This window comes from Lissotriton helveticus, chromosome 9, assembly GCF_964261635.1.
Source record: "Lissotriton helveticus chromosome 9, aLisHel1.1, whole genome shotgun sequence".
NCBI lineage: Eukaryota > Metazoa > Chordata > Amphibia > Caudata > Salamandridae > Lissotriton > Lissotriton helveticus.
In genome coordinates this window covers 221,625,784-221,653,735 of record NC_136070.1, presented here as the reverse complement: position 1 = coordinate 221,653,735, position 27,952 = coordinate 221,625,784, and the positions used below count along the sequence as shown (strand labels likewise).

Below are 27,952 nucleotides of genomic sequence, written 5' to 3'. Positions count from 1 at the left end.
TAACGAAAGAGGCTTGTTTTCAACAACTACCAAAAAAAGAGCAGTGTAAAACTTCAGAAAAAATGTCCACACTAGGCCAAAGAACAGTATACAGCAATGTTAATTTTATTGATGGCATAGAGGACAGCACTGTTTCTCAGGAATAAATTATGTGCTTGGTGAAAGAGCATGCCAAGGCTTACATTCTTCCTGCTGACAAGTCAACCACTAAGGATTCAAAAACCTCATGTACGCCATGCTAGTGAGAATATAGTTGAATAACGCAATATTTAGAACAAATGTGCATTTAAACGATTATTACTATAATGCAAAGTCAATTTATGATTTATTAACAAAGTAAAGCAAAACCGACATTATAAAAACACTTTACTACTTCACATAATGCCTATTAGAATTATGTAGCATATGTCAACAACTGACAATTACGAGGCCTCTTCAATGAGATTTTGCCTTACTATACAAATGTAATCCCTTCCAACCGGATTTTGGTTGAATACATTAAATATATATATATTTTTTTTTGTGGAAAACACACCCAAGTATACTATATAGTAGTGGTCTCTCACCAGACTCAATATTGGTAATAAACAGCATATTATACTATGTACATTTATGTATATATATATACACTATTTATTTGCAAAGTAATAACTTTCAAGCAGGTGTTTGTTGTTTAAGACAACATCTAAAAGAGTCGTAGAGCTTAGTCAGTTGTGGTCCCATGTAACTTTAAATGAACATCATCTTTTGAGGAATTGAACAAGATTTTCTTATCAAACGGGAGGTCAATGACATTTTCCTCTGCCTATGGTGCAAATACTTGAGCCACAACTGCAGGTGCATGGCAGAAGTTCATGGCCCTGGAAGCCATGTAGTGGATGTCCCCGAAGATCAGCAGCTTCTGGTTAAAAGCCTCTTTTTACACGTGAAGTATGAACTTTAACCCTCCATATGCATAGTCTGGAAGCAAGAAGATATACTTTTAGAAAACTGAGCCAGAAAGTCCATCTATAGCTAGCTATGAAGGTGCTGGACAAAATTGTGTTGGCTGGTCTCCTGGACTCCCTCCAGTTTGGAAGATTCTCTTCCTGTAAGAGTCCAGACACATGGCCTCCTTACCCATGTGAGAAAAGGTCACTCTACCCATCAAATACCTCCTGAAGGGTTCTATGGGCCTGATGTTGTCTTAACTTTAAAATGGTAGGCCTAATCCCTTGAGCCTGCCGAGAATCTGCAGCTCTGTGGTAAGCACTACGCCATACCCTTGGGTAACTTGAAATACAGGCAAAAATATAGCCTGCTTCAGATGGAAGCTAAAAGATCAACTTTGGGGGGCACATCAAATGCACCCTTGGACGGAACTTGCTGGGAAGGAACTTGATGTAAGGCTCCTCATCTGTAAAGGCTTGAAAATTATTCCGGTTCCTATGAAAAGGAGACAGCACTCTGAAGGCAGTCTTCCGCACAAACAATTTCAGAGCACTAAACACAAAGCTTTGTCTATTTCTTGTTGATGATGGCACTGGTTAACTGACTACTGAGCAAGGTCAGCACTTCCATGCGGTCAAAGGAGACCCACAAAAGTCCAAACACTAGGACTGTAAACAGCCATGATTGGAGAGACAGTGACTGGGTATGAAGTTTATTGGCTTGTCCCTTGCCTAGTGTTATTTTGTTGCTGGAGAGTGAGGGCATTCTACCACAAGGGTTAATATGGCACTCCTTCTCTGCCATGCCCAGTTTGGTGCCAATAGATTTATGCAACAACTAAACTACAAGAGTCTCCGCACCAGGCAGTGGAGCTGGATTATAAAAGACACCCGAGGCTGCCACAGGGTTCCCCCTCGGGCCCTACCGGGTCTGATTGCCGAATCACAGGAGCTCTTCTATTACAAATGTTGGGAGGAACCAATCTTTGGATAATCAAGTAGGAGCCCTGTCTGAGGCAGTCATTGCCCATAATTTAAAACTTCAGATTATTAATTTACCGCCAGCCAGTGTTTGCACTGAAATAAACATTTTCCCCTTGCACTGGCTGGCAGCATCCTTCTTACTCGAAAGGTGAATTGGATAGGGAAGGGCCGTATTGATCAGCCTGGCAACTGTTTTATAATATATTTTAGGAACCCTCAGTTTGCCTATAATTTTCAGTTATGCAAATCAGATATGCAGGAGCCAAGTTCCACCATTTCACTCTTACCCTTGGGCTACTTCCATAGACCCCATTATATGGTACATCTAATTCTTTTGCCGCAACACCACTGAGTGGAGCTCCAATACAGGGGCATTCTAACTCCCGGATGCCATACACTTTGGTATAAAAGGTACCGATAGCCAACAGATTTGACGCATTGGAGAGAGTGGATTGACTTAATGGCATAGGGGCTGGAAATGAATACCGGCACAACGTGGGTGACCCCGACCTCTTTGTTGGTGGAAAGAAATGGCAGTGGGCAAAACCTAAAACTACTGGAGGCCAGAGAACATACTCTTCAATAAGGTACTCTTATCCAGATACCATTATCAGTGGTGGAGTCAATATGGTAGCCCCCACCCCTCAACCCACCCGACAGCATGTGGTTGGTCTACCATAGCTGGTCCCATTTCAGAATTTTACATCCCTAGTCAAGAGTTGCACAATTCTGACAGCATTTGAGGCTCAATGGGTCATAAAGGGGGGAGGCATCAGTACTGGTTCTAACTGGTTTAACAACTATGTAAGGAATCCCATGGCAGGGGGAACAGATCAGGTGGATACACAATTGGAAGCGTGCAATGAACTAGATGGTGCCGTGGAACCAACAGGTACTCCACTAACCCCAAATACAATTAAAGTGATGTCATGGAGCACTGCTGGCCTAAAGGCCAAACTTGACTAGAGTTCATTTATAGATCAGTATGATATCCGCTTACTGCAAAAAAAACGGACTGATTAGGGGAGCCAAGTGTACAGGTTATGCAGATTACTCTAAGGCAGCAATTGATAAGGGGGAGGTGTAGACCCTCCGGGGTACTGTCCACCTGGATAGCCACACATTAAGGCTATGCAGTTAGGGTAGTTGAGACTCTCGCAATTAATATTTTAGGTCTCATTCTCACTTTTCCACCTAGCATAGATGTTTACCTGGGCTATGTCTATTCTAGACCAGTTAGCATGGGGCATAAATGTAACAATGTAACAATATTGTACAAAGATGGCCGCCGGGTAGGAGCTCCTCGTAAGAGCTCCAAGTGCTTGGGATACCTTTGGTGGTTTTACCCCTGTTAGCACCCAGCAGCATCTTCACCGCTTCGAGCAACGCAATTCACAAGTAACCGGATTTGAACAAGTAACTGGATTTGCACAAGTAACTGGATTTTAACAGCTCCTACCTGCTGAGGTTCCCAGACCTGCCCGGAGGCGGTGAGCTGCATAGGAGAAGACGACGAATCACCCCCACCTTCGAGTCGAGCAGTGGCAGTCCGACGGAGGGGTCCGACCCGTCTGATTTCACTGCCGTGAGCACCGGACCCCGTGATAATGGACCCGGACCTGGATTCCTGCTGCCGCCACCCGAGAGACAGACAGACAACAAGAGGCGCTGGACAGGTGACTGACACCCACTGAGGAGTAGTCCTGCCGCTCTGCATCCGCCGACGGTGTCCCGCTCCCGCTCACGCTGAGAGTGCTCTCCCTGTCTTGCCCGGTGAGATGTGTGACTGTCGGGTCACACCGGAGATGAGCCCCGCGCACCACGGCGACCCCAGATGAAGTGGGCACCCTGCTGCTAAGCGCCGTCCCGTGAGTGGGCTGCCTGCCGGTTCGCACCAGGTGTGAGTCCCGCGCACAACGGCGACTCCAGAGAAAGTTTAGCACCCTGCTGCCAAGACGTCGTCCTGCACCTCTGCAATCACCGCTCACATCAGAACTGATCACCCTGTCCTACCCGCCTACCCTACCTCCCTTGCGCTTGGATCTCCTTCGGCTCCCCCGTTCTCGACGGTCTGGAGACCACCGGGACTGCCCGCCGGCTGGAGCAGCATTCACTGAAGGGCATTGAGGAGGAGGCACGGTGGTCGAGGCGCTGCGGCTAAGGCTGCGGCTCACTGCCGTGCGGTCCGTGGTCTGTTGGGGAACGCAGCAGGGCGGAGAGAGGGCGAGGAGGACGGGGGGGCGCGGCGGAGGCGCTGGAGGACTGTTCCCGGAACCGGAGCATCGGGCCCCGGTCTGCGCGGCTCGTGCGCACCTGGCCCCTCTCCCATCGCGCCGGCTGCACGGTAGGAGCTGTGGAGGTGGGGTGCAGTGGGGTGGCCGCTCAGCGGCGCTTGGGCTGCGGTGCTGGCGGGAGAGTGGGGCGGTGGGTCGACGGCTCCACACGAAGCACTGCAAGCACGTAGAGAAGATGCCTAATAGCCGCCCCCCCACCGCTCCACCCCCAGGGAATGCCCAGGATTTGCTTTGTTTAAATGGAAAGAATACTGACATTGCGAACATCGGCTATTACCCACTAATGGAGTGACTATTTCTACTCAACTCGCCACTGCACAAATCGACTTTCTGCTTCAGATGTGAACAGTTTCAGGGCAGCCTAACTACAGTGATGTCCTGAAGGTATTTGCATGCATTCTGTTATTTTCATCTCGAGCATGCCGGCTCTACACTCCCTGCCCTGAATGCTGAATCCTATAAAGTTTATCTGCCTGCAAACTTTCTTCACAACATGGCGGGCTTCTCACTCTTCTCACTCTCCATTCCTAAAATGTCTGGGGCCATATACCAGAGCCATAAATCGCCTCCACTGCCCACCAGATGACCATGAGGCTACATACCAACGTGGTCACAGGTCAACAAAACAGAGATAAGACTCTCTCCTCGCCTCCAAATAACAGGGAAGCTAATCTCTCTCCTCCCACCTAACAACACAGAAGATGGACTCTCTCTAAGGCACACCAACAATAGAGAAAGGACTATTACTCTTGTTTCCAATTATGCTACTCTGGCGGCCATCTTTGACTAGTACCTCATTGGGGTGGCCATCTTAGCCTAGTCATCCCTACCAACTGCTCGTACGTAAGTCTTAGGGGGTCTACAGCTCTGCAATCTCACACACTCACCCACGTACACCCCCTCTTCTACCTACGCTTCTTACACTATGGAACGCATGGGCGAACACACATACAAAATAAATTACCCACCCGAACTGTCCAAAAAAAACGCCAAACGCTACAAACACAACTTCCTGAAGGCACACCCTGAAACACCGTTTGTGGACACCTACTTCTCACTGACCAATGGAGCCACAAGCACCGATATCATCTTCTACACACTGCGTAGAGCACAGTGGAGGAAAGCGCTCCTCTCCATTCTCACTAGCTCCTCCACCAGTAAATCCGCTTATGGCCTAACGCTGTCTATTTCGTCATAACAAGTTTTCCCAGGCAAAGCCACCATCTACAACAACGGGACCATACTATTCCAAGCCACTGATAGGAACCTCGACCGACTTGACAACCTGTTCCCTACCTTCTTAGCACACATCGCCAAACGGCGGACCTCCACTCCGAACTCATCAAGCTACACAACACCCTCCAACGCCAATCCTCGAGCTAACTTGCCTTACCCATCTCAACAGCGGATTGACACCCACCTCCCCCATCCCCTCAGTGCTATAGTCAATCGCACACCCGTCCTAACACCTCCTTACCCCACATCTACTGGCGGAGAACACTCCCCCCCCATACATCCTCGATACCCCCACGCTCACTTCCCCCACCTTACACCCCCCGCGAACGCCTCTGAACACATCACCGTCCGGAGCTTATTCCCTCCCCCCTTCCCTCCCCCCCCGCGGCAGATCCTTCTCCCTCCCCAGCTCCCTCCCCACTCTCACTCACCACCTCCCCACCCTCCCAACTAGACCCACAGAACATACCACCTCCCTTACCTTAGCATCCCCCCCTCTCTCCCCTCCCATTCTCAGCCCCCACTACCTTCCTACCACCCCCATTGTCTTCAGCCTTCACTCACTCTTCAATTCACCGGCACCGTCTCCCACCGACGTCTCTACCTATGCCTCCCACCCTCCCCCTACCTCACCCACACCCCTCGCCCACAAATTCTCCCACACATCGAATGCCATCCAACTCAATATCACCGCAGAACCCTCCAATAACGCTAGCATATCCCCCCCCCTCGGTACCATGCTCGCTTTCCAGCTCACTACTCAACCACTCGCCATCGGCTCTCATCACCAACCCCATCCCCAATCCACCTCTGGACTTGACTTTATCCGCCCTCCAACAAGTCAAAGAGGATCTCCTACAAGTCAAAAAAGATCTCCACGCAATCAAAGAACTTCTCTTCTCACAGCCCAGTCAACCTCCCACCATTCCACTACCCTACAAACGACGCACCCTCCCCACATGCCTTCAACGATCCCTGCGCTGGCCGCCTATCCCCGCCCGCGATAATTCCCACCACCCCCGTCGTGTCCTCAACTCCCTGTCAGACCGCGACTTATGCTCCCTCCTTCGCTCTTATGGCCCAGGTCCGGTAAAACACATATCCATCACACACATCCCCATACCCACAATTCTCACAAATCCCCTGAGGCTCCCAATCCCAAGCAACAGAGGTTCCGTCCCTAACAACCTCAGAAAAGTCCCCCTCTCTCTAGAAGGCTCGATCACCCTTCTCACTCCCAAACTCAAATGCATTTCTACTCAATTGCAGATCGGCCCAGAGACACTCCTCCGACATCGCTGATCTCGTCACAACAATGGATCTGGACCTAGCCATTCTGACTGAAACGTGGCTAACTGAAGCCTCTACACCGATAATGGACATACTTGTCCCCCCCAATTATCACATCATTAGACTGGACAGGCCTGGCAAGACGGGTGGGGGAATTGCATGCATTTTTAGGAGCAACCTCTCCGTTACTAAAGCCACCTCCCCCTCCCTTAATTCCTGTGAACTCCTCTGCCTCGATATCACCAGCGAGGGCAAACAAGTTTGTGCTTTACATCTCATCTATCACCCGCCTGGTGACAACCTCACATTCACTCAACAACTCATGGACACGATCACATCCAATGCCGGTCGGCAGACCACCCAAGTCTACCTGGGCGACTTTAATCTCCACTGGAACGATCAGAAAGACGCAGTGGTGAATAGTCTCAAAACTTTCCTTAATGCGCTTGCGCTTGACCTCACCCAAATATGCGATAGACCAACACACGACAAAGGCTCGATACTCGATCTTATCATCGCCAAAGAGGACTCTACCCAACTGGAGGCGATCCAACCCTGTGACTGGTCATACCATCACATTATCACCTTCTTTATCAACGAAAAAGTTAAACTTAACCCGGCTCAACCTACCAAATCCAAGACCTGGAAAAGGGACATGAAGAATCTTAACCCCAATTCCCTGCCTCCCCACATCGGCAGTCTCCTCCTCCCCCCTTCAGGAGCCTCGGATGTTCAATCACTGACCGATCACTACCGTGACTCTATGAATTCAAGTCAACGAAGCCGCCCCATTGCAACTGAAGAGAGTCTCCACCAAGATCTCTAACCCTTGGTATGACGGCAGGCTCAATGATGACAGGCGTGCTATGCGAATGGCAGAGCGCACCTGGAGATCTGACCCCTCATCACTGCATCTCAAAAGGCTTAAGAACAAGAGAAATGCCTACGTTAGGAAGATAAAGCGCGCAAAGTCTGACTTCTTTAGCCGCCAGCTGGACCAAGCAAAAAACAGGCCAAAAAAACTGTTCGAACTAATCAAAACTCAAACAAAGACACAACCCTTACAATCAAACAGCACAACAAGCGATACCCCACACTGTGAAGCCTTTTCTGCTTTCTTTAAGCTAAAGACCGACAACATAAGAAATTACCTCATCATGGATGTAAGCCGATTCCCCAGCCACACCAGAATGTCTAACACTCAACCTAAAAATAATGCATCATGGTTGTCCTTCGACACCTACTCGGAAGAAGCAATACACAAACTGCTCGGCACCTTGAAGCCCTCTAATCACCTCATAGACCCCCTACCTGCTAATGCTGTAAAAGACTTCATCCCCCTGCTCCTCCCACTTTGGACCAAAATCATCAACAGCTCCCTTCAACAAGGTCTCATCCCAGACTCCCTCAAGGTGGGGCAAGTCACGCCTATACTCAAGAAATCTACAGCTGACCCGTCTGACCTGAACAATTACCGCCCTATCACCAATATCCCCACCCTGTCCAAACTGCTGGAAAAATGTGTCCAACTCCAACTAACAAAACACATTGACCAATTTGACCTCCTCAACCCTCATCAATCAGGCTTCCGAGCGAAACATAGCACGGAAACGGCTATGACGCACATAATTGATGACGCACTCCAAATCCTTGATCGCAATGAGTCCTGCCTCCTCATCCTTCTTGACCTCTCTTCAGCATTTGACACGGTCAAACATGAGAACTTACTGGAGCTGCTAAGCACTAGAATGGGTCTATCGGGAACTGTTCTCAAATGGTTTACTTCCTTCCTTCATAACCGGTCTCAGAAGTTCAAGATCGACAATGTGCTATCTACACCTGTGCCAGCAGATCTAGGTGTCCCACAAGGATCTTCCCTCTCCCCCACACTGTTCAACCTCGTCATGGAACCGCTCGCCACCTTGCTCCAAGCATCCAATGTTCAATTCCATATGTACGCCGATGACACACAACTTTACCTAAAGCTACGATCCCCGGAAGATATCAAACTTCTGAATTCCACACTTAGTAACACTCAATCTTGGTTGGCCAATAATCACCTCAAACTAAATGCTCTGAAAACTGAGTTCCTACTCATCTCACCCCCGGCGAAAATTACCACCACCCAAACCTGGCTCAATAACCTAACAGCACTCAATGTCCAACCTACCATCGTGGATTCTGTGAAATCCCTAGGCATCACACTCGACGCCAAGCTCAACATGCAACAGCACGTTAGCATAGCAACAAAAGGAGCTAATTTCCAAATCAACACACTGAGGAAACTTAAACCCTTCCTCCCAGCCAAGGACTTCCAAACTGCTGTACAAGCTTTAGTCATCCCTCGCATAGACTATGGAATTGTGGCCCTCAGCGGACTGCCGCTATCCACAACAGCACCCCTAAGAGCCTCCCTGAACGCTGCCGCGAGACTCATTACTGGCTCTAGAAAACATTCGCATATATCCCCAGACTTAAAATCTCTAAAATGGCTGCCTTTTGAAGCCAGAATACAGCTAAAAATTGCCGTTATGACACACTCGGCCGTGCACCACAAGGCACCCAACTACCTCGCTCAAAAGCTGTCTATATCAGGAGGTTCGAGATCCAATAGAAGTACAAAAAATCTACTCCTGAAACCTCATCGATTCCGGAAGGAAAAAACATACAAGCGCTCCTTCTCAGGAATGGCACCCAGGATCTGGAATGCGCTCCCTCCTGAAACCAGGCTTATCTCCTCCACTGCATTCTTCAAGAAAGAGGTGAAAACCATCCTTATGGCCAAGATCACCTGAACTTTATAGGTGTTGGATCAGAGCCTCTGCATCGCTTTGTATTATTGACTACCTGATTGTCTCTTGGCACTATATTCTTACTTGATTGTGACACTTTTATGCTACTCTCCTACTACCGACCACTATATGATACACTTTAGTTTGTTGAATCACCCTCCTGATGCCCCCACCCCTTGTTCTCTCTATCCTAAGAAATTGGTATAAGCCATCCCTACATCCAAAGTTTACCTGAACTCTATTGTAGCGGGATCAATGACTTTGCGCCGTCTTATATTACTTGCTACCTGATTGTATATTGGTATGTTTTCTGTACATTACTGTTATCCTATTATGTTAGTGACTATTATACTGCTCCCATTAGTTCTGTTCAGTCCTGTTGCCCCTACTCCTGTCTCTGTGAAGCGCTCTGATATCTGTAAAGATCTTGTTCGCGCTATATAAAACTTTGAATAAATAAATAAATAAACATCATGGAGCAATTAGCTACCCTCTGACCAACCTTCCGGAAAGTGCTTACAAGGTGGTAACTTCAATTGCTAATTTGAGCCCCTTGAAGCAAAGGAGGATAATACATTAACTGAATAAAGTATCATTATGAGGATACATTATGGGTGGGCTGTGGGCTATTCCATCACTGTCCATCATTCCCATCAAGAAATGGTCTCCCCAGGCACTTCAAATTAATGCCCTTACTTTAATCAATCAATCAATAAATCAATCAATCAGGCGTTTGTTAAGTGCAACTACTCACCCATAAGGGTCTTTAGGCGCTAGAGGTTGTAGGCTCCAGTCCATCAAGGAGGGGGTCCGAAGAGCCAGGTTTTGAGGTTTCTTACAAAGATGGGAAGCGAGGCGGTCTGTCTGAGGTGGAGCGGAAGCGTGTTCCAGGCCCTGGCTGCGAGGAAGCAGAAGGAACAGCCTCCCACTCTGTTTTTTCTGGTGCAAGGGACCACGGCGTAGGAGAGCTGGGCTGATCGTAGGGTCCTTTGGGGTGTGTGGAAATGGAGTTGGCTGTTCAAATATGCTGGTGCGGTGTCGTGGAGGGCCTTGTGTTCGTGGCTGAGCATCTTGAAGGGGACTCTTGCCTTGATGGGGAGCCAGTGCAGTGTGTGCAGGTCCTGGGAGATGCGGCAGTGTTTTGGCGGGTTGAGGACCAGTCTTGTGGCGGCGTTCTGGATGTTCTGTAGCTTGTGGGTGAGTTTTTTGTTTATTCCGGCATAGAGTGTGTTGCCGTAGTCCAGTCTACTGGTGACCAGCACGTGAGTGACGGTCTTTCTGTGTTCAAGGGGGATCCATTTGAAGGTCTTACGTAGGAGGCGGAGGCTGTGGAAGCAGGAGGACGAGACTCAGTTGATCTGGCGGTCCATTTTGAGCTTGGAGTCCGGGATGATTCCCAGGTTGCGTGCGTGGTCCGTGGGCGGGTTTCCGAGGGCCACCAAGTGTCGTTCCAGGCGTTGGGCCCATGAGTACTTCCGTCTTGTTGGTGTTTAGTTGTAGGCAGCTGTTCTTCATCCATTTGATGATGGCTTTCATGCCTTCTCGAAAGTTGTGTCTGGCGGTGTCAGGTTGGTTGGCTAGGGAGATGATGAGTTGGGTGTTGTCCGAGTATGACACCACGTAGAGTCCGAAGGCTTTGACGATGGGGGCCAGTGGCGCCATGTAGACGTTGAAGAGAGTTGGGCGGAGGGAGGACCCTGGAGGGACTCCGCAGGTGGTTGGTGTGGGGCTTGAGGGGAAAGGGGGAGGCTGACCCCTTAAAGCACTCTATACACGTCTGCAATGGGTGAACTAAGTCAGATAGCCAGGGTTCACATAGGATTAATCAAGCTGGATGCTCATCACTGATGGACTACATCCTTGTTGATGTAAGGCTAAGACCCTTTGTGGCAGATATGGTAGTCCTGCCCAGACACGATAGTGACCATCATACTCTCTCCCTGGACTTAGCACTCTCAAATAGAATGGCTACAGACACATGAACAGACAACCTGGAGTGTGCGTAAGCAGTCCCCTGACTCAATTGAAACATTCCATAGAGCAGTGGGTATACCTCTAACAGAATTGAGCAAAGTAATCTTCCCAGATGGCAAACCCACCCAACAGGCAAGGGTGGCTGGGATTCATTCAACGCTAGTTGGAGAACTTAAAGAACTCTTTTACATAGAAGCACAGTGCAAGGCTTGCATCTGAAAAGGTGCCCGCTCTAATGTTTGCCAATTATACCATACTCCTTTCAAAGACTCCAATGGGTATCCATAGGGTTCGTGACAACTTTAGCAAATCGAGGGGCCTAGAAATTAACATTAGCAAAAGCAATTTCATGGTCTTTAATCCATCGCATTCCACTTGTCCAAACCCAAGTCTGAATTGGATCCAACAAGAGAGGGTCTAAACTTTTGAATATCTCCAGATAACGCTTAGTGAACGAATGGGTTGGTTGTTTCACATTGCCAAGCAAAGACTCAAACTGGTGCAATACACTGGCGGGCTCTCCAAGGTCTATGGAGGGTCCTTTTACAAGCCAATCATCCCCACTATTGAGATTTACAGACTTCAAGGCCTGGGGCCTCTAGTTATGGGGCTGAGCTATGGTGTAACAAGTCTGCCAGTGGTATCACGCAGACAGACAATAGTTTTCTTAGGCACTTGCTGAATCTCCCCCAGTACACATTTGATTCCCCTCAGACTTGACCTGGGCATTAGGCTTTTCTCAGAGGGAATCGGCCTCAGACTTCCTCCTCTACTGGAGAAGAATCTGGGTCACAGCAGAACTGATCTGTTATAGATCGGCTATAGAGGAGATATTAGGGTCATTGGGAGTTTGCCGTGGCTATGTCACATTAGGGAAACCCTAAAACGCATGGGTAAGGTTAGCTTGTGGAATAATCCTGTTGAAGCCTGTCCAACCGTTTCTAAAATGGAACTTGCCAAATGTTATAAGAACTAGAAGCTGGCATCCTTCCTAATGAATTCTTCTGTGGGATCCCTGGCCCTTAGATTCATAGGCCAAATGGATACCTATAGACTGGAAGGAGTCCTGGACGAAATTCAACCTTTAGCAAGGAAGCTTTATGTGCAGTTCAGGCATGGAACCCTCCCCATCCGTACATTTAATAATCACTGGAGCTCTGTGGGCCATGAACTGAAGCAGAATCGTCCATACTGTGGCATAGCTGAGGAAACGGAGGCTCATGCTCTTCTCTGCTGCCCCACATACAAGAAAGTTATGTCCAAATGGTTAGTCACACTGTGTAAGAACATCGCATTGTGTCTAGGCACTCAGTCTTGAAATTGGATATCCACAAACCTATTGTTTTCTCCGTTTCCAGATACCTATTCTCGATTTGGTGTATACGTAAAACAAATTTGAGTGCATCTACCTGGTGCAATTAGTCCAACCAAATTATTACGGAGTGTGCTAAACTTTGTCAGTATTTTCGTCTTAATGTTTTTTCTGCTCAAATTGCTGTGGCTCTACTGGTTACATTGCTTAGTTTTTAAATCGCGCTGGATGAAATTTGTTTTTAAACTTTTAATTATTTCAGTGAATAAATTATGATTTTAAAGACAATTCATGTTTTAAAAATATTTTCTATGTTTGTAATGTTCCTTTATGATTCTCAAACCAAAATAAAGTAAAGAAAGAAAGACACCTGATGAAGGACATCTGTGCTCCAATAGACAGATTAGACTTCTCCCAGTGATCCTGGTTTTAAACACCTGAAGGCATTTACAGCCTGATTCATCAAGCCGAAATCGGCTCGCAAAGGGCCAGATTCTGAGAATCTGGCCCTTTGCGAGCGCTATTTTTGCATTTTGGGATTCATCATCCCAAATGCAAAAATCGGTAATAGCGATTTCGCTATTTTGCGAGGATTTACATTTAAGGAATCTCTATTTGAGATTCCTTAAATGCAATTCAACATCCATTTAAAAATTGCTAATTCGCAATTTCGGCCCGCTATTTACAGCGAGGTCAAACCTCGTGGTAAATAGCGAAAACTTAGAAAAATGCTTTTAAAAGCATTTTTCTAAGTTGCATGTTGCACACACACATGTCCTTTGGACATGTGTGTGCGCAACCCCTGTTTCAATTTGCATTTAAGGGGTGCTACAGGGTGTCCTTTGGACACCCCTGGCACCCTTTAAATCGCTATCTTATTTGCGATTAGCTAATTGCTAATCGCAAATAAGGAATACTCCCCAATCATTCCTATGGGCCTTTTGGCCCATAGGAATGTATGGGGAGTTATTCCTTATTTGCGATTAGCAATTTGCTACTCGCAAATAAGGAATGTGTAGGAATCGCTATTTATTTAGCAATTCCTACATGAATCCCGTTTTGCAAGTCCTTAATAGCGATTCCTTATGAATCGCTATTAGGGGTTCGCAAAACGGGAGATTGATGAATCAGGCTGCTAGTCTTTTTCTCTGCCATACAGCCACAGATGCTTAGGACAAGTAAATGGCTGAATACGTGTTCTATATCATCCACCCAGTTCACACTTGTGAGACTCAGACATTGCCCTGATGTCAGACTCTGGGCAGGTGGTTCACAGTGTGGCTGATCTTCAATAGCACGCAGGAAATGTGGACATGGGCTGCTAAAATTGAGGGAGCAAGAAAGGAGTCCTGTTCATGCGGCTGGAATGTCTTTAGGGTGTATACGACCATCCTGAGTTCAATAATGGTGATGGGTAGCAGTTTCCAGGAAGCAAGTCGAAGACCTCTGATCCAAACAGAACCCAGATGTGCACCCCAGCCTTTGAATGAAGCATTCAACGAAAAAGTTTCTTACCTTTTGGTAGATAGATTTTGGAGCTACATAATCTTCGTGTGGATTCCTCACCATAGGAGCCCAACAATAGCTATTTGGCCTCCGCCACGACTGCACCCCAGATGTGTTGACACTGGAGTATATAAGCCACCACCTGGTGTTCTGGTGTCAGTTCTTGTTTTTCAAGCCTCTCATACGTTGGTCAATAGTGCTTTTCTTTGATTCACAGTCAAAATGGATCCGCTTTCATCACCAATTAGGTAAAATGTCTCTTCCTACGATCTCAAGAGTTGAAGCCCTGTCACAGGTGTTACAAAAAGATATCCTTATCAGACCCATATGATACCTCGATGTGGCATTTGGGCTCTGAAAACAAGCATGTGGCTAGTGTTCAACAATGCACCCAAAGGGCAACAGAAAGTGGAAGGCCACCTATGTTTGGCAATGGAACAGGGATACATTGTAGCATTCTACTTCAGATAAGTTCCTTCAGAGAACCATTTCACAAAAGATTAACCCACGAACCCAAGAAAAAGGAAGAAAAAACAAAACACACTACAAACAAAGAAAGACAAAAAACTAATTAACCCTACTGAACTGGGGTTGTAGTAGTGATGTCACCGGAGGAAAGCAGCAGGGGATGCTGTTGAGACTACACGACCTATCCTCTATCTTCACCTTTCAACCTGTTCATTTAGCAAGAAATGCACAAGATGATGTCCCTGAACCAAGTCATGCTGGCCCTCAATGCGAAGTGGGCTGAGGGAACGGAGGGGGTTGACTGGCATCACTGCAAGTTAAGGACAATCACTTCCCTCTTTCAATATCCAAGCCCACAGACATTACCTGAGGGTCATTGTGGGGCCCCAGCACCATCAGTTCACAGTCCTGCCGCCTGGCTAGACCGCTGCATTACTTTTTCAAATAAAGTGGTGGGAATTTCAATATGGCCATCAGAAATCTATGTATTCATGAATTTTAAAAACTGGTTGGGGAGGTCCTTCAGCACTGCTCAGGGCCTACATCTTTGGCGCATTAGGAACACTGTCCACAACTTGGGCTTCATAACTCAAGAAATCTCATGTTCCTCTCAGGCAGAGGTTGAAATTTGGAGGCGCGTTTCCAGGCATGACCCACTTGAAGGCTTTTCCTTCTATTCAGAGGCTTGCAGAAAGGAAGGAGAGGATTCTACGGTTTCTATATCAGATGCAGGCTGTCATTCTACCAAGTCCTAAGTCGGTTAGGGCTTATGTCTCGGGCATTCCAAGATGCCTTGTGTTAGCTGGAACATCAAAGTCCTTAAGTGATGCTATATGAAGCAACTGCTCCAACAGCAGATGATGCTCTCTGCTAGGCTCCTTATCTTTATGTCAGTTCATCCAGATCTGCAATGGTGGATGTGTCCCTTCATTTCCACAGAGATGCGGGTTAGGTTACCATAGTCAGACACCTCTTTATTGGGCTGGGTCCCCCATCTGGCTGACATGATGGAGCAGGGTCTTTGTTGTATGTATGACAGCGCTTACACAAAGATGATAGAGCTATTGGGGATCCACCTTGCCATGAAGGTCTCAGGGAGCATCATTAAGTTTCTGTCACGCAAAACCACAACCATCAATTATATAATCAAGCAGAGTGATGTGGACATCATGGATCCTGTGTTGGGACAACATTTGTCTGTGGGAATGGATACCAATTTGGAAGATTCTCCTGGTTGCGCTGTACACAGTAGGTGGTAACACATGCCGCCATCAGAGGTGGGCACCGGTTTAGGCTGTGCAGGTTTGCTTTCTTGTGGTCAATCACTTGCACATCATCTGGTAAAGCTCTAGTAACATGCGTCCAGTGAATTGCCATTCCTCCTCCAGAATGTGCATCATGAAGTGGCATCATGGTGGTGCAGAACATCACGAATCCTTGAGGTGCCATATCTGTCTGAGTGTTACCACTCATGATTACTTATCAAAGTAGGACTTTTCTAGTAGAACTCGCACACAGTCTTCTGCACACTCGATTAGGCAGCATTTAGTGGCGCACCCAGGAAGACTATGGGCCCAGACAGGACCATCTGAAAATTTAGCAAAGTTGATTGGAAATACCAGTTACAGAAACAGCTTAGGACACACCTGAATGACGTTCACTGACTTTATTGAAGCCATCACGAATGAATCATCCAGGTGAGGGTGGCGGCGGGAAGCAGTGGACCACTGTTTGCTTAGATGTGCTACAATTGGTGTCAGGCACTTTATACAAAGTCTAGGTGCGAAGGATAGCACCTTGAATGGTCTGTCCTCAGCCCACTCTGAACGGTAGCAACTCTACATAAAAATACGCATATTTGATTATGATCCCCCCCCCAATAATCTTCCTGCAGGTAAAATATTACTTCCTTAACTGCTTGGCAACCAACTTGATCACAAAATGCACCTTCTCTATCATTTCTTCCCAATTCAGTGCCCCAATAAGGTGGTTGGTCGGCTAACCTTCACAAACAGGTAACACATTCCATTTAATGCAAATCTTAGATACTGTCTGCAACACGTAATAATTGGGAATATGGATATATGGTCTGAAGGTTCACAGAGATCATACAATCCAGGACAGATTGAGAGCACCTGCTGTAGAGTATCTATTCTGAATTTCTTACCCAAGAACTCGTTGAGGGCAGGGCAGGTTGAGAACAGGTCTCAGACATTTCCCTTTTTGTGTTTAATAAAGTGTTAAATATTAATTCATACAAATTCCTAATTAAAAACCCTTTCCTCCTTCTGGAACCAATTCTATAGCTCACTTGTATAAAAAAAGAGCCAATAACTGTCAAGATATTGTACGTGCGGGGGTGGGAGGGTGGCCAGAAATGTGGGAAACTAGAAGAAGAACAGATGGTGGTTCTGGTCAGAAATGGCAAACCATATCCTCTGCTCAACAATATGCAAAACCCCAGTGGTCTGAGGTAACATCTCATCATCTGGGAAAGAAAAGGCAGGCAACCAACAATCTGTGTCACATGACAACTCCTCTACAAGAGGTCAAGAGGTTTACAAGTTGCAGAAGTACAAGAGGAAGATAAGGTCTGCAGATTTCCTCGCCCTCTTTCTCCCTAAAGATGAAAAGCCGGAGGCATTTGTTAAGGGGGATTAGCACCCTGTTAGCCTTTTCACCAACCAAGTGCTAACCATCAAATGGCATGTGTAAAAGCAAAGCTTAGACATCCAGTAAGAAGACAGTTCACCTCATTCAGTGGTCATGGAGCTGCAATGGAAAACTAGGAACAGACAAAACAACATTTACCAAGATTCTATAAGACAGACACCCCAAGACAAAGACTATCCATATCAACTGAACCTTTTTGTATTGCCTAAAAAGATGCACTGGCTGTAAAGTATTCTGGTGTAATTTTGCAGGGCAGAATTCTGCTAAGAAAATATCAGTTCTTAGCAGTAAACAAAGACCCAGCTGGTATGAATCAAACATTCTCCTAGACTGCTTCTACAGCAGCCACTAAAGGCTTATCAAAAGGTACAAAATCTGTAAGGATCTAGATTTGATTTTTGTTGCTAATTGTGTGGCTAAATGTCCAATGGTTCAACGGTATTCGAACCACAAGTGAAAAGGACACATGCTCAGAAGACAAGTGCCCCTCCAAAACTGGTAACTCAGATGATTCTAGGGACGCATCCTAGCCACCTGTACTAAGAAAATCAAACATGAGGTATCCTGTGGAGTACTCTGGCAAACATTACTTCTCTACCTCACACCATCATCATCCTTATTAAGGGATGAGCGCTGTAACTAGAAAACAAGAAGTCAAAGCCATCAACAAATCTTTTAAAGGGCTTCTTAGTGGTTCTTTTCCTAATGTAAGATACATTTTCTTCAAGGTTAGAAGCAGTCTTTTTAATTGTTTGCAATACAGTTGCCAAGGGAGTCTTTGATACAAGAAATGACTGTCTCCAGCGCACATCTTCAATGGAGTCAGTTGTAGAAACTCATAAGAAAATTGTGTAGTCTAAATTGAAGCCACAGAGGTAGTCAGCAAGAAGCGCATGTTCTTCCTCAACAAGGGTTTCCCCTAATGGGCATGTAAGGGGGGCTGATGTTTGGAACTGCAAATCCTGTTGTACAACCTGAACTTTATTAATTTTGCTGCTTCAAGGCGAAGACCATGGTTTTTTTCTTACTTCCAGTGCTTACCCTCTGGGACCATCCAAAGAGCCCAATCTCCCTTTCTGATGACCCAATTCAAAGCACCTTTAGGCTCGTGTTATGGTACGGAACAAAAATGGAATGGTTGTGGGTGCTGGATAATATTAAATCAATGATGTAACCAACAATGAAGCTAGGTAGATCAGCGGCCGAAGCAGAGCAGATGAACATGACATAGTCAAAGAGGTACTGTTTCGAAAAAATCCACATGGGGTCTGAAACTGGGAATGTTTTAAATAAGGGATCTGTGGAAAGGAGGATCAATTACAACACTGGCTGGTCACAGAACTCTGGATGAGCCACCTTATAACATACCTTATGTGCATATTTAATCTGTGCCCTTACAGAGCCGAATAGTGATGTCTGTCATATTTCCAAGGTCAGACCTTCTATTTGTGGGTCTTATATCAGGAGGATCATGTGTGGAGTCTTGGTTTAAGGAAATCTACAGCCCTCATGCACAAAGGTACTCTCCGGCACAAACGCGGACACATATGAGAAAGTGTGCTTGGATCTACACATAATGGGTGGCTGCTCACTTACTGGGCCAGGTACTGAAATTAAGTTAAGCGGCTTCTCTTAGGGAGACCAAATTCAACTGAACCAGCATGGACAATTCTCAGATTATATCACTTCTTTCACGAAACAGTCTATTAGCCAAGTGATTTGTTAAACATTCTCTCATTCCAACAAACTTTTTCTTACAAGGATTTTCATGCATACTGAATCAATGTGGGGGTCTCGAGTGATACCAAGATGCTGCTAGAAGAGAAAAGATCTAAAAAACACAATATCTTGTCCAAGTTGATCTCTATTTAATCATGAATTAACTCTAAACTTTCAAATTCCTAAAACACCTCATTTTTAAGCACCTTTAAAGAGATTTACTTTAGTAGAGAATGGGGGCAACCTCGCTGAAGTGGATTCTTTTGAGAAGGGGTCAGCTGTGTCACACTACATAACAAGTAAGCCCAACGCAGTTTACAAAGTGGAAGGTCAACCATTATACTGGAGTGTACAAGTTACTTACATGCGACCCATTTTTTGGATAACTCCTTTACAGTTCTTTGCCAAACAGCATATTTTCAGACAAAAGGAGAAAGGAAATTATTGAACGCAGTCCTACTTTTTCGGCTATTTTAGTTAACAGTACAAAGTAGAATACGTTAGACTAGAATTGTGTCACAGCACATCTAGTTGTTCAATTTCATCTTAGAACCAATCTGGAAGACAAATATCGATTATTGATGGGCTGTCCATTAAAGAGGAATAAGACTCTGAATAAATTCTAAAGGATGTAAGTATGCTGGAGCAGGACACTTAAAAGTGTAAAATTAGATCTCCACTGTGTTTGTCTTGTCTAAAGTTGCATGCGGTTAGCACACTTACTACAGGAAAAAGTCATTAAGCTTGAATCCCTTTAGCTGTAAATACCTATAGTTTCTGTGCTAAATACAATTCCAATCTTTCATTAACGGATAAGGTTATTTGCAAAAAGGCATAAATAGTGAGTCGGAGAGGGATTTCTTAATTCTTGGGCTAGTTATTAGAAACAACTGAGAGGATCCGGAATACAAGAAAATAAATAAAAATATGGATCAAAATATCTGGCATTGAATCCAACAAAGAGGTAAGTCTTTTGAGAACTTTAAGAAAGCTTTCCTAAAGATTAAATAGCCGTGTTGAATCAGGGCTTTCCATTGTAGCAGTTTGAAAGTGAAATCAACTGCAATTCAGGATTCTTAGAAAGCCTGAAACATTATTTGAGAGAGAAAAAACAACAGAATAATAAGGCTCAACATGAAAAGTACGACTGAATTTGATGCAACTAGAGTCTGAGAACATTATCACAAGAACTGTTAGCAGAAACAAAGCTTGAAAGTGCAATTAATGAGACCTCAGAGTTAAATGCAGAATCAGATCCTTCCAGTACTTAGGTTGGTGCTGCCAGATGTCCTTCTACTTTTACTCCGGTTTTTCCTGAGGGTAACTGCATGAATAATTTCCATTACTTCAATATTTACTGGCTCAAAAAATCGTGGGGTCTGTAAGTAACAATAAGACAAATTTGTAAATAGCAACAAGGGGTGATCTTCATGAAATTTCCCAAGACGATGACTCGATTATGACCTAGTCAGATGAAAGAAGGTTTTTGAGACGTTGAGCAGAAAAAATATGGTAGAGGACTAGTAGGCTTTAGAATATCATAAAAAAACAATCCTGCCTGAAATGTAAAAGACAATTTACTTAAAGTTATTACTCTAGTACCAAGTTGTTTAGGCACCAGTTTTTAAATGTGTCCAGGAAGGCTTTTCCTTTAGGCCTGGGTCAACTGGTGATTACTGGGCACTCTATGTAGTTGGTATTGTCATTTATAAGAGGAGTCCCAGAGAATCAAATCTCACTACACTCAACTCACCTGATAACCACATTGATGAGTAGAGAGATTAATTACTCAAGGAAGCGGAAGTTGATCTGGAAATCAGATACCGCATGACATGTTCAATCGAATCAGAGCAACAAGTGGAAAAATAGGCGTGAAAGGTCAAAATAATAATGCATAACCACCAGAATGCCCTGGCACATTCAGGTGCCGACATACAACACCAAATGATAAATCATTTATGCGATAAGGCACTATAATAAAAACATGCAGCTCCATGGCCAAGGTCAGTCTAATGGGTTGTTCTTGGTAAGCTATGTGAACTTTTGGTATTTATTATAACATATGGCTACTTTAGCCAGTAAACAGGGCTGATCGGTCAGATACGTGCCACGGATGCCAAGTTGATTATGAGAACTAGTTTGTCAGTGGTTCTGAATAAGTCTAAGGTTCTAAGTAGGATCCCAGTAGGCCTGATCATATTTATGTCCAGGGATATATAGTCCAGTAGTAGGTATCCTCATCTGGCTAAAGTTCAAGAAGATACCAATTTGGGTGTAAACTTATCACAAGTCAAAACAGTAAAACTGCTTGCACTGGAATAGATTAGCACCAAAAGGATATCCCGCTGTAGTACCAAACTTCAAGGTCATGTAGTCTAAATCTGGACTGGACAACATTTCTAGCCAGCAGTGGCAATAACAGGACAGTACCCACAAGACGGCATGCATGTTTACTAATTGGGCCTGGAGACCTGAAGATAATTTTAAGGTCATAACCCAATCCTTGGAACAAGGACTGCAGAGACCTAATCTTGATAAGGAAAAAACGCACACAGAAACCCGAGCACACACAGAAACACGAGCATACACACAAACACGAGCATACACACAAACACGAGCATACACACAAACACGAGCATACACACAAACAAACACGAGCACACACAGACAAACACGAGCACACACAGACAAACAAGAGCACACACAGACAAACAAGAGCACACACAGACAAACAAGAGCACACACAGACAAACAAGAGCACACACAGACAAACAAGAGCACACACACACATTCACAAACATGCAATATCTAATAAACAAGGTGAAACCATTCCTCATAGAAAGTGACTTCAGAATGCTGTTCAAGTTCTCACATTCTCGTTTAGGGATGGTGGCAAAGCTCTGCTCTGAGCCTTTCCCGTGTTCACACTACCCTTCCCTCCCATTCCAATCTATGTGCCGGTCACTTTGTAATTTGGATCTTTAAAATTAGGTTCTTATTTTAGACCTGCTTTTGAAGACAAGAACTTTGTTATTATTGCTACCGAGTTTTAAACAGTTACAGCATAAATACATTTGAAAAACTTGGATTGTGTAGCAAGCACTTCACCACTGAAAGGGACTACAATCAGATGTGCAATATGCGCAGGGCAAAGATCATAAGGGGAACTAGAGTAGGTGACAAGGTATATACAAATGACAAGATGAACTAATGATGGTAATTATGTCTGAGATTAACTTGCTGAGAGGCAGGGCAGCAGTAAATTAAAGCAACCTTGTGACAGTGTTATGTTAGGTAGGTACCCCGGGTGGGGTAGGGGCTGGTGTTGGGGGTAAGGGGTTGAGGGTTGAAGGGACATTGGGAGTCTAGAGGATGCAGTGAACCGGTGTAGCAATCCCGTGAGGTATGGAACTCTTATCACTCAAGGCCAAGACATATTGTTGGGGGGTCAAGGATAACAAGCCTTCTTGTTTATGGATTTCAAAGGTGTGGATCCACCCACTGCAGCAAAACCCTTTGAATGGAAGTTTATAATACAATGGTGCAGTTACAAGATAGGAGGATTCTCTACTGCTAATGCAAGATATGTAAGCTTTTGCCGGATAGTTCCCCCACTTCCCAGTAGGGGCGGCACGTTTGCTGGGCAACATAAACCTAGGGATGGTGCCAGAATGCTATTGTGCCCCCCACAGGATATGTCACCCTACTGATTAGCTGGCCCACCGTGCCATCATATGCACCCCTAGACGGGTAGCAAACAGTTTTGGAAACCACAGAGATTGACATCCCGGAGCTCTCCCAGCAATTGTGGTAAGAGATCTAGGACCCTTTTGCTCAGTCCCTTTCGCTCACTTTCTCTCCAAGAAATAAACAAGGAATACACAATGGGGTGTTTTCAATATTTATTGAAACATTGGGATTCTTGTATAAAATGAATGTGCTGCAATGATCAATAGACAGAAGCAGATGAAAGTGATAAGCAATGCGATGACAGTGAACAGGATGAACAGTTCCACCATCTTGCTAAGACAATGTATATATGCAGGCATAAAAAAAATTATATACATCTGTGCATTGCGTAGCCTAAATGCCTAGGGTGTATTTAAGTGAGCCCTTCACAATCGAGGAGCTCATACAAGCTATAGATGCAATGGACGGCACCAAGGCTCCAGGCCTGACTGGGTTCAATGGAGCCTTATATAAGGTATTCAAGGGCCTGCTGCCACCACATCTCCTGGAGGTGTACACAGAGGCACTAAAGAAAGGAGTTCTCCTCCTTCCCCCCTCCATATTCCAGGAAGTAGTCATAATATTACTCCTAAAGTGGGGGGGAATACATATGCATATAATCACTGAAAAAACTAATCAACGGTTAAAGTATTTTTATAGTTGGGTGAAATGTTCAGTAACAATGTAACATTTTCAACTCTAAAGATCACACAATTCACTATATAGTTATCTCAAGCAACTATAACTCGTACCCTGAAATGACTGACTCGTGCCCCCACCATGCAGTTTTCTCATTAATAATTTCATTGCAAATGCTGCAGTGATCTTATCAATGATGACATAAAAGATGTCATGAGCGATGTAATAAGTGGGTAATTAGCATTAGATTGGAGAGGGTGCAAGTTATAGTTACTTGAGATAAAAAAAATAAAAACAGAAAATCACCAGCTATAGTTGTTAAAAATGTTACGTTGTTAGTGACCATTTCACCCAATTAGAACATTACTTTATAGATTTTTTTTACATAAAATAGTAATTTATAAATAAATGTAAATCGAATCCCCGCCGCGCAGGGCCTTTGGTCGTGCGAAGCAGGGGGTGTGCCACATGGCCTGGCTTACGGCCAGGCTCTGTAACCAACCACCCTAAAGGCAACCAAATCCACGCTGTGCAGGGTCGTCTGCCGTGAGGGGGGTTGGCTACTGTGGCCAACGCCCTGCAGGTAGCCACCCTCAAACACAGCATAGGATTTGTCTTTGGGTCCCAGGGACCGACTACAATTTAACTGGGCAGGGGGGTGGGGCGTAAGTCAGCCGGCCTGGTCCGACAGGTCAATAATGGCTCAGCGAAGGGGGTACCCAGTCCCCCCCCCTTTTTTTTTGTACAGTAGTGGCCCTGGGGGGTGGAGTCCCCATGGCTTTTTAAAGGCTCAGGGATGAGGCTGCACGGCCCACTCCCCTTAAAAAATACAGTGGGCTCTGGGAAATCCCAGGTGCGAAACACGTTTCGGGAAGCTGCGCCGCGTGCTCCACTCTCCTTACAAATACTCCGTGTGGCGCCCCTGGGAAGGGCACCGCACCCTTCGCCCTCCCAAAATGTAAGCAAGAGCCATCGTCCTGAGCCCTGGCCCACCCCAGGTTTTTTTTTAAAAAGAACTACAGATCCTTTTTTTTTTAAACAAACTTTATTGATCTTCTAAACATTACTACTTCGTGCATACGCATTAAACAGTAATACAAGTTCGGAAATATGTCCCAGACGTATTCCAAAGGTTGAAGTATATAACCAATAATGTTGTTGGGACATCTACTGCATGTATGTATTGAATAACGTACACATTCACGTGTATTACACCGGCTAGCAGGTCAGTCCCGTTTACAACTTTAAAGAGTATGTACATTGCAGTATAAGACACACCCCTTACCCGTCTTAAAACAAACAAAAAACAAAAAACAATACTAACCTAATCTGCCCCACTCTGCGGAAACAGTTCTGCATATTGTCCTTCTCTGTTACATACAGCGACACAATAGAGATCGACAAAAATGCTGAATGGCTTATTACATGTAAATGTAAATGTATAGGCATTTATATAGCGCACTACTTACCCGTAGGGTCCCAAGGCGCTTCGACCGCTGCGAAACCCTTCCTGGCTTCCCTGAGAGATGGTCCCTTAATGGGTATCTCCAGGGTGAGACCAGGCATCCCCGGCGGTCTGGTGGGGCCGTTAGTGAAGATGAGGCAAGCTAATGCCCAGAGTTGCAGAGTGTGATCGCTGATCAGAGTGGGCACCGAGGCGAGAGAATTATCGAGTCCGCTGACCCTGGTCCAGAAACCTGCCGCGCCGGGAATCGAACCCTGGTCCCGGGCCGTCCTCTGCTCTCGGGTCTGCCGCCTCTAACCAGTGAGCCACACTACTTCACTACATTACGTACTGTATATATATCAGACACATACTACAACATTCCCACATCCTGGTCCGTACTTTCAAATGATCAAGCAACGATGGACACGGTGACTGGTTAACAGTGCAGTTATTCTTGCATTTGTACCTCCGCTGCTATAAACCTTTCTAATATCACATTCCATTCCAACCATATAGGTTTTTCCTTAGATCAAGTTAACAAATTTGTAGGCGCGATTTCCAGTTTTGGTTTTAGCGCTTAGACCTAGAATGTAACATTCTAATGACACTTCTCTTCACCCCGGAACCACTGCATTTAATATGGCCTGTATTGTGGTCCAATATTGTATCAATTTCAGGCAGGCCCATAACATATGAATCAAGTTAGCGTTTGTTTCTCGACAACGTGGGCATACATCTGCTATGTCCGGAAACATGAGATGTAATCTGTGGAGGGTTAAATAAGCCTGGTGTAGAATCATAAATTGAATAAATCTAAACTTTGGATTACGCGACACCTTTCTCGGGTATTCAAGAATATTATCCCATTCCTTGTCTGCAGTCCACTTATCTCTAAGAGCCTGCAGTGGTACCGCTGTATGTACTCTGATCCCATGAAGGCCATCAACATCTCCATCGAGACCGCAACCTTCCCGGAGAGCTGGAAGCACGCCGAGATCAACGCCTTGCTCAAGAAACCCAAGCAGACCCGAGGGACCTCAGGAACTTCCGACCCATCTCCCTGCTCCCGTTCTCGGCAAAGGTCATCGAGAAAACCATCAGCAAACAGCTGATCCGCTACCACGAAGAGAACAGCATCCTCGACCTGTCCCAGTCCGGGTTCCGCAGCAAGTACAGCACCGAAACAGCCCCCATCGCCGCCACCGATGACATCAGGGCCCTGCTGGACAAACGCGAGACCGCAGCCCTCATCCTCCTGGACCTATCAGCCGCCTTCTACGCGGTCTGCCACCGCACCCTATGCACACGCCTCTATGACGCAGGAATCAGAGACAAAGAACTGGACTGGACCACCTACTTCCTTTACGGCAGAACCCAGAGCGTCCGCCTCCCCTTTTCAGATCCGAAGCTTCCAAGATCATCTGCTGAGTACCCCAATGATCATCCCTTAGCCCGACATTGTTCAACATCTACATGGCCCCGCTCGCCCAAGTCGCCAGAATACACAACCTCAACATCATCTCCTATGCCGACGACACACCGCTGATCCTCTCCCTCACCAAGGACCCACTCATCGCCAAAACCAACCTCCACGAAGGAAATCGCGGAATGGATGAAGAACAGCAGTCTGACGCTGAACTCGGACAAGATAGAGGTCCTCATCCTCGGCTCCACCCCCTCAGCCTGGACAACTCCTGGTGGCCGACCACCCTGGGAGAAGCACCGACACCGCACACAACCTGGGGTTCATCCTCGACTCAACACTCTCCATGACCAAGCAAGTCAACGCCATCTCATCTCCTGTTCCAACACCCTCTGCATGCTCCGCAAGATCTACAGGTGTATCCCCACCGACACAAAAAGAACGGTCACCAAGCCCCTCGACAGCAGCAAGCTGGACTACGGAAACACCCTCTACGCGGGAGCCCCGGCCAAACTGCTGAAACGACTACAACGCATACAGAACGCCTCTGCCCGCATGATCCTCGACATCCCCGACACAGCCGCATCACACCCCACCTGAAAGACCTGCACTGGCTGCCCATCAACAAGAGGATCACTTTGAAGCTCCTCACCCACGCACACAAGGCACTCTACGTCACCGGACCAGCATACCTCAACAGACGACTCACCTTCTACACCCCAAACTGCCAGCTCCGCCACCACACCCTAGCTACCGTCCCTTGCATCCGAAGAGCGACCTCCGGTGGCAGATCGTTCTCCTACCTCGCCGCCAAGACCTGGAACACCCTCCCCATCCTCCTACGACAGACCCAAGACCTACTAACCTTCAGGAGACTACTCAAGACCTGGCTATTTGAACAGTAGCAACACCCCCCCCCCAATTTGGTTAAATGAAGTATAGATCCTTAACTGTTTTTTTTTTTTTTTTACACATTTGGCCCCACATGTTTTTTTTGGGGGGGAGGAGGGAGGGACTCCTACCACCAGGCCTAGGGGGTCAGGGTATCTCTATAATCAGTAAACAAATGGAAAAAACCCTGCTCATATTTTTTAGACGAATGTATGTCTGATACACATGCCTACAAAATAACACCCACTGCAGCTGCAATACAACCAAGTTAGTTTTGTTTTCTCTTTGGTCACACAGCACAGCATCACTAAAAACAAATGTCAAAGCCAATAGTTCCCAAAGGCAAGGCAGAATAGATTTGCAAATGCTTGTTTTAAATGCCATTGTTAAAAATCCTTGGCTTTCACATGGGGTTTTGCAGGCAAACTTGCGATAGGTGTGTGCAAGAATTGTGTAAGTACACTTTAGAAAATGTGGGATGCTTCTATGGGACTTCTGAGGATTGGGAGGACCGATGTTCGACCCCAGGGATAACTGTAGACAACTTACCACACACACACACACACACCACAGACACCACACACACATGCACGTACACACACACACACACACACGCAAACACACACACCACTGTCAGATCCCGATT

The 27,952-nt window shown here is 45.9% G+C and overlaps 1 protein-coding gene across 5 annotated transcripts in view; it reads right to left on the bottom strand.

Moving 5' to 3' along the window:
* DORIP1 (dopamine receptor interacting protein 1) overlaps window positions 1-27,952 on the bottom strand; it is a 93,802-nt gene that overhangs the window by 47,707 nt on the left and 18,143 nt on the right. The window lies entirely within an intron of this gene.